At 43.3% G+C, this 8,399-nt stretch overlaps 1 long non-coding RNA gene across 3 annotated transcripts; it reads left to right on the top strand.

Moving 5' to 3' along the window:
• Positions 1–511: 511 nt before the first annotated feature.
• On the top strand, positions 512–8,157 carry LOC149355875 (uncharacterized). 3 transcript variants are annotated; one of them, XR_016291583.1, is made up of 4 exons: positions 512–1,476; positions 4,584–4,644; positions 6,856–6,951; positions 7,183–8,157. It is a non-coding gene; the product is annotated as an uncharacterized LOC149355875 (long non-coding RNA). The 3 variants fall into 3 exon arrangements; XR_016291582.1 differs by having other exon boundaries at positions 6,856–8,157; XR_016291581.1 differs by having other exon boundaries at positions 4,584–8,157.
• Positions 8,158–8,399: the final 242 nt, after the last annotated feature.

The raw sequence follows: 8,399 nt of genomic DNA, 5'->3' as shown, positions 1-8,399 counted from the left end.
AGCAAGTTGATTTTGTTGATCTAATATAAAACGCAGACAGGTGACAAAATGTGTCTCTATTTATTCACACAATTTGCAGTATATTTACTGTTTGTCCGGTCATCAAGCTCGCGCCAGGTGATGTCATATGCGCTGCTAAAAACCCGCCACTGTGTGGCGACGCCATTAGAGCCGTGAAGTTGTTTTTGGGAGGACATTAAAATATTAAAAAACGGAATGTACGCGGTATTACCGACACTAATAGCACCATTATAACTCACTGTATGCAATCAACAGGCAAAACAGTTAACTAAGATTGTGTTTCTGGGCCCCTTTAAGTCGGGAAAAACACATGGTGGCAGTTATGCCACAGTGGAGGTACGTGGAATCAAGGAGTCGTATCCGTCCTTCGTGTCCGGTTCCACCTTGCTTTTCAGGAGGTCGCATGGGAGCACGTGCTTGGAGAACCACCACTTTAGCAGAACCCCGCACTGCCTCTGGGAAAGGCGTATGTGGAGACGGATGTGGCGGGAACACACAAAGAGGGGAGGGGGGGGGGGTGGAGGTAGAGTCACAACACTCAGAAGATAGCTGCAGTCTTGGGAGGGAATACTGAGGTGGCCCTTTTCCCTGTCTGCCATTGCTGTAGCTGCTCAGTTTCACAGAGAGTGGTCTGACCCAACTGCAGGACAAAGGTAGGAAATGTTATTGTATGGCTACTCCTGTGTAGATGTACTTGGCTAAAACGTAGACAGGTGCGACCACTGTGACAGCAGTTTCACACAAAAGACCAACCTGGTGTTGCACCTTCACACACACTCTTGCAAATGTCCATACCGGTACAACCACTGTGACAGTTGTTTTACACACAGGACTGGCCTCGTGGTACACCTTTGCACACACTCTGGCGAACATCCATACTGGTGCAACCACTGTGACCGTTGTTTCACACACAGGACTGTCTTGGTATTGCACCTTCGCACACACTCTTGCAAATGTCCATACCGGTACAACCACTGTGACAGTTGTTTTACACACAGGACTGGCCTCGTGGTACACCTTTGCACACACTCTGGTGAACGTCCATACCGGTATAACCACTGTGGCAGTTGTTTCACACGCAGGACTGGCTTGGTGTTACACCTTCGCACACACTCAGTGTACTACATGGAAACGACCACCTCGAGCTGGGTGCACCCACATGTACTACAAGGCACTCCCCCTGTGGGCTGGCAAGGGCAAGCAGCCTTCATGTACAATGAAGAGCTATACATTTTCGGAGGGTGCAGTGCACTGCAGGACACTTATTTTGCAGACATGCACAAGTACAGCCCCGGGACGTTGTGCTGGACCAAAGTGAGGCAGCGTGGCTCAGGCCTGTCAGTGAGAAGCCTCTACGGGCCTACTTGCAGTCATCGCTGCTCGGCTCGATGTAAACGACTTACCAAAAATCATCATAAAAGACATCAACAACATCACACCGACTGTAGTCGATAGGTAGGTGATGCATCTGAAGCCAATGGAGTGCTTTTTACGAAGCTATTGTAGTGGTGTGGTTACAATTACGATTTCGGCGTCACTGCTTAGCAGAAGAATAAATTTTTCTTTTACTCTGAAACAACGTTTCACTTGCCGATCGATTTTCACATGAACAAGAGAGTCGATGGTATTTTATTTATGTGCATGACGCAAAGGGGCGTCACTTGTTTTTCAATAATTAGAACTAATGTGCCGAACGAACATATATGCCATCATAGACGTTCGACAACCTCGTGGTTTTTTTCAAACGACTCGCAATAATAACACTTAAGCTTCGAGCCCCTTATCGCTTGTAGCTCACCATGGAGCACTTTGTCGTGACCTTTACATTGCAGACAGCGATGCAGACTTGATGTGGTTAAGAAGCTTATAGGATAGGTCAAGTTGGTCAGACATGCTAAAGGGCATAATGGCGCAGCACCAAGCAATGAAGACAGCAGGAGAGCACACAAGTTGGCGCTTATGCGTGTGTGCTCTCCTGCTGTCTTGGCCACCTGACACCGCGCCATTCTTCTCTTTAGGATGCTTGATGTGGCAGTAGGCGCGGATTTGACCTTTTGGCCAGAAAAAATGTGCATCTGCAATGGCTTTAAAAAGCCCCACAGTTTGCACTTGTTTCCTCTCTTTGGTCGACACTAGCTACGAATCTTAGCTCATTTTATAGGCAATATTTTCTCCACTTTTTCCCTATATGCATTATAACATCAGGTGTAGTTTGTATTGAAGGCAGTCGAGAGCATGCTTGCCATAACAAGAACCTCATTTTATCTCCGGACATAGCATTTTATACATATAACATACCACCCCAGGCGTCCTGCGCATGCCAGACGCATTCTTGAGAAACCATCACACGATCTCGATAAAAGTTGCGTGTGCACTTGACGGGCAATGAGGACTGATGTAAGAAAACAGAGATACTGGGCTATTTGTGTTTTGCTTAGATGCCACGGCTTGAACGCAAAGAGATTGTGCGTGTTTCGTGGCTTTTTGGAACAACTTCAGCATTGCTGCTTTCGCTTACTTTGTCTTACCCCAACGTTCATGGCTAAAACAAATTTTATCTATCAGTTTCACAGAGAGTGATCTGTCCCAACTGTAGGATGAAGGTAGACAACTTTATTGTATGGCTACTACTGTGTAGATGTACTTGGCTAAAACGCAGATCAGTCAATGAACACAGCTTTGACTGCTTCAGCAGGTTTGAAAACGGCACATCTACTTGCCAAGTATTCTTTTGTAGTGGTTAGAAATGCAGCACATGTTAGGAATAGGGGAGCCTGTGTCGTTCACTTGGGAATTTGCTGTAAAATAGACATGCTAGCGCAGCTGAGCTACACTTGAACACGACTGTTTAAACTTTCTCCCGAGTCATTTGTTGGCTGAGCTAACTGGTACCAGTGGCTTGTGTGTTGTTACCCCCACAAGCACAGCCAGCATATATCTTGAAGTGTGAAAAACTTACAAATGCATTTAACTGTAGTTTGTATGTCACTTCTAATAATTTGAAAATTGCCTGAACTTGTCACAGTTTCATTGATGGCAACCCCATGATCTGCTTACTTATGTCTCACAGTCTTGGTTGGTTGGTTTATGGGGTTTAACGTCCCAAAGCGACTAAGGCTATGAGGGACGCCGTAGTGGAGGGCTCCGGAAATTTCGACCACCTGGGGTTCTTTAATGTGCACTGACATCGCACAGTACAGGGGCCTCTAGAATTTCTCCTCCAAAGAAATTCCAGCCGCCGCGGCCGGGATCGAACCCGCGTCTTTCGGGTCAGCAGCCGAGCATCATAACCACTGAGCCACCGCGGCGGCACGGACTTGAAAGCGAATGCGAAACCTTAGCATAGATGGAAAACTCCCATTGAACTCAAACGGTGCTCTCCACTAAGGCTGAAACCGAATCACTTAATACAAAGGCGGAGGGCAGAAACGGCGCTAGTGCTGTTGTGTAGCAAGTAAACATAGTTATTTCATGCTTCTTGATCCCCACCCACTGATGCAGTTGAAGGTCCTCAGACAGTGGCTGCAGAAATTGTTGAACCTGAACGCGTGCCAGGCACTGTTTAATTTTTCGAGGTCTTCGTGCTTGCGTAATAGGCCTTGTCCCTTAACCACAGTGCAGGGTGGGAAACCAGCACCTTTTCCTCGTTAACCTCTCGCCCTTTTCATATCTCTCTGATTCTTTCCTTCCTCTAGGTGAGGAAGATGGCCTAATTGCATGCTCAGTGTGCCTGCATAGCTTCCATATTAGATGGGACTGGGCTGTAAAGCAACCTTTGCACCCCAGCAATGTTCCCGTATCCCTCCAAGAAGTGAATAGCATTTTGTGTCATATTGAGTCTTTTGGTTAGTGCTTTTCTTCACTCTAAAGAAAACATGGAGCATTTTGATGTGTATAACTTTGACAACTAGCAAAGCTGATTGTTTTTGCTAATTGTAGATTTTAATTGCACTCGACAGCATGCTTTTTCCTTTCTTGCAGCTGCTGTACTACTTCAATCTTCGGCTCAGAAAGGTTAAAAACTGCCTTTAGTAATCTTGTTTGCAAATAAGCATGCATTTACCAGAAGTAGCTCTCTTGACTGACTACACCAAGGCTACTAATTCGTCTTTATAACAGTTGTATTGCAAAAATGAGAGATGGTTACACAGAACAACTGGGATCATACGAGCACCAGCCCACAGGGTTCACTGTTAAGCCATGCATGGTATGGCCCCCTGAAGTTCCAAAGCTCTGAAAATACGAGGGTGAAAAATCTGATCCCCATCCAGACATTTAGTACTGCAGGTGTGCCATAAGTGGCCTCCTGTGCATATCAACAGCAAATAGTGGCTTGCACACCTTTGGCAAGGATGGTACATTGCATTTCACCCTGAGCCAATTCCCTAGGATGGCCAGTTTGGTACAGGAAGGGAACTTTTGTATCTGCAATTTTGAAACGTTGTGCTTTGCATCTAACCAGTTATTGCGAGTGCCGCTAGTTCCATAATTTCAGTAGCCTGAAATATTGAAGTCCTAATGTAAATTGGAACAGTCATAATTCTTTTTTAATTTTTACTTAGGTGATCACCTTCATGCCAGCCACCATCTGACAACACTTCAAGGATAGCAGTTTTTCATACAGTAAGTTTGATATATGCATATATATTTATAGAAACAAGTTTGAAACCGTGTAAGGGACATGAACAGGGGCGTCTAAACCTAAGGGTGAACACGTGAGCCCGTGTCCATGCTCTTCGGAGTGCCAGCGTGCCCTACAGGGTCAAGCATCAAAATGGCACTGGGGCAAAGGGACCTGGAGGTGGTGCATCATGTTGTCTGTCACTTCCCTTCTTTGGGCTGCTGTGAACAGCAATGTGGCCATGGACTCGTGTTTCACCCTACATATGGACAAAGCCCTAGTTATATTAATGTAATTGATAGTATTGCTGCAAATTTAGCAGCGTAGCACTGGAGTATAGCACTAGTCGCTGAAAGTTATTTATTTCCCTTGCAAACAGTGAATGAAGTACAGCAGTGTCTTTAGCTTTTCTCTACTGTGCTTGCAAAGTCAGGTGTTTGTCTAGAGTATTAGACCTTGGCACAAGACCAAATAATTTTAGCAATCTGCCATCAAGGACTTATGACAGTGTATGGAGCAGGCATGTACTGAACTAATTACTACCACTTGTTGCTCCTGGTGTATAGTCTCTTACTTGCAGTATAATTCATCAGTTGAACTTGCATTGCATCTAGATTAGGTGCAGCGGAGAGTGCTGCATCACACACAGCACAAACTATTTATACATATTGCAGCAATTATCTTTTTGTGAAGTATAATACTACAAGTCCTAGTGCAAAATATTCTCTTACCCTCCCTTTTCCATTTTTCAACATCATTCAAACAGCAAATTCACTGCCTCACTCAGTGATTCTTTGCTCAGAAATTCAAATGCACTAAATTTTTATAGCTTAGAACAACAAGCATTATATTCTTAATATATGATTGACTTGTGCCGTACACATCCGTACCTCTACCCTGCACGTATGTGTGATTAAGATTTATGACGTGTGCTTTCCAGGAAGTATGCATTCAATGGAATTTATTCAGGATACACAACTTTACCTGCTCTAAACTCAAGTGGTAGTATGTTCTGAGTGTTTCTCTATTTTATTCGGATAACTCATACTGCTATGTGAACAGAGCTACCTAAATAATTGTAATAACTAAGAACTGCACCAAATTTTGATATAGGCACTGAAAACTGGATGTGAACAGTAGGAACAATTTTTTATCTGTTCTTCTGCATTCTTCATCAAACAATTAAGAAGTGTGAGCGGCCTAAGGAATTACTTGTGAACACCTGTTTACATCTTTCAGCTTTCGAAAATAAGCATTTTGATAATCAGATGTGTATATTACACGAATTGAAAACTGCAGGGATGTTTATGTCAGCAATACAAAGCCAGCACTACTATCTGCCTGATGACTGGCCTGCATTGCCAGGAGCAATAGCTACGGAGCTGCTGCTGGTTAATGAGTACCTGTCGAAAGACAGCAACCTCGAAAAGCTGATAAGCCGCGTAGGATGGATAAAAATTGATTGCTCGGATCTAGCCATTTGTATGCGCTGTGCTTTCTTTACTTAGGTTCAGTACTTCTCATGATTTGGGGGGACAGACATCCAGGATTGCGTGCGGACTGTCCTAAAATAAAATAGATTGAGATTTTTGCTACAGCTGCAGTGCAAGACATTTTGCCTTACGAGAAATTTGTGTGGATTGTGAAAGGAAGCAGCAGCAATCAGTGATGCTTCTGTTGAGTGCAATCATTTCAAAAACAGAATTTGCCATCATGAGGGCAGGAGCAGAGGCCACCTTAATGTCATTTATAGGAGCTGAAATACCCTAAAGTGTTGTGACCTGTGCCTTCTGAGTAGCAAAACTGTAATAAAAGGCGAAAGGAAAGGTTGCTATAGTTGAGGTTCTTCCTTTTTAAACGGCAGTTATTAGGAAGCTAATTAGTAGCCTTGAAACTGGGTATTCAGTTTGACAATTATCTTAAGTGAGAGAACAGCAACAGAAGTGCTGCTCTATTAATTTTTGTTGGTTTACATGTAATCAGATCACAGCTACTCGTCGGAAGGCATGCATTAGGTATATAAAAATTTATCACTGGCACAGAAACATTGGGATATGGCATAGTGAGGCTGAATGCTGTTTCGATAACCATGGCCTGCACACACGTTGCAGTAGATAGGGAGCTGGGACAACAGGATTGAGTACAGGGCCGAATACAGACAAGGTGTACTTATCATACTAGTTGCGGGGGTTTATTGTAATGTCTACACGCAGATCTCAAGTCTAGGCTGCCATCAAGTGCAGTGTTGGCCTAAGCACTGACCAACCATTACTGCACTTCCCTCCCGATATTTTTTTTATACCTTTCAGGTAAGTGTGCTTCGTTAAGGATAAATTTTTTCGTACCGAAGGGTGTTTTTTCTAGATGAGAAGACTGATGAATATCCTGTCACTTGGCTATGGGTGGAAAAGTGGATGGCCTCAAGTTTTGTTTCCTGTGATCAACAATGCCTAGCACTGCTTTTCAACCTGCTTTAACTCGACAAGTATATGTCAGAGGAACTGAAACCAAGTCTTCTTTCTTTTTTTTAAATTTTACAGGTTGTGTCAAGGGAAATTGCAACCAAGCAACCTCATAGCAACTTTATATGATGTGGTTCCTATACTGTACTCTAGGCAAGTGCACGGGAGCTGTAATGTAATGTGATTGTTAGCTATAAATGTTTTTTTCTGAATAAAAATGTAGCTGCAAGTAAGCGTTCATCTGTGTGTTTCTGTGCTTCTGTCTGTTCGCGCTGTTTTCTATGCAAAATAAACACATATCAACTAGCCCAAGTATCCATTCTATTCCCCTGTAGGACATCAATGGAGTGATCAAAATATGGTTTTTGGCAGGTCCAGACCGCAGCAAAGGCAGGAACAGCGGCGAAAGGCTAAAGATGCTTATACACTCGCGTTTGTAGAGTAGACAAATTCCTGTTTTTTTTATATGGTACTTTTGGTGTCTGCTGACCTTTCTGTGCATTTTTTCAGATGTTTTGCAAAACCAAAGAAGCAGTACTTGTGTGAAGGTCAGTGCAGCTGATATCATGCATTCTAAAAAGCATTCGCGATGTGTTGCAATGCATAGTGGCAGCCAAAGCAGTTTGCCCAGTTGGTTTTAAATCATGCTTTTTACAGAAGTGGAGATAGCAAACTTTTCAGTGTTTTGCTTTGGAAGGATGTGCATGACATTAGTAAAGATGGGTCACCACGTGGAATTTGCCAGCGCTAAATGATTAGTTTGTAAATGATTATTTTTTCTCTTGTTTCAGTTGCCAGATGACGTCACAAGCAGGTATAAGATCACATGAGACATACAAAAACTGCACTCTAACCATTGCTTTGTCATTTTAATTCATTCAAACGGTTAGGCTAAACTGCTCCAGTATCCAGAATGGCAGCAAGTGAACAAAGAGCTAAGCTACTCTTTTGTAGTTTGGTTATTTTTGACGTTGCAATCGTATTTACTGCTGAAATCGTGACTGCTTGGAGGAATAAATTCAATTACCAATAAAGCACAAGGCGTAAGCGAATTTCACGTGGAGATTCATGTTTATTGATGTCTTGGGCATCATCCGAAACCAAACATACACTACTAAAAATTTTGGTGTCTTTACCCCTTTAACACCTGCTGCTCTGAATTTGGTAGAAGAGGTTAAAGGTGCACTGAAGAGGAATCTTAACTCGTCTTTTTGCCGCGGGAACTCAACCTACACGTTCCGAGCATTCTTAGCAACCTTGACTTATTGCCCTGTGTGGCTGATTTCCCTAATTAA

This window comes from Amblyomma mixtum, chromosome 3 (assembly GCF_055824585.1).
Source record: "Amblyomma mixtum isolate Tamu chromosome 3, ASM5582458v1, whole genome shotgun sequence".
In the NCBI taxonomy this organism is placed as follows: Eukaryota; Metazoa; Arthropoda; class Arachnida; order Ixodida; family Ixodidae; genus Amblyomma; species Amblyomma mixtum.
Note: the sequence above shows the minus strand (reverse complement) of the source record. Positions and strands in the feature narration are given on the sequence as shown.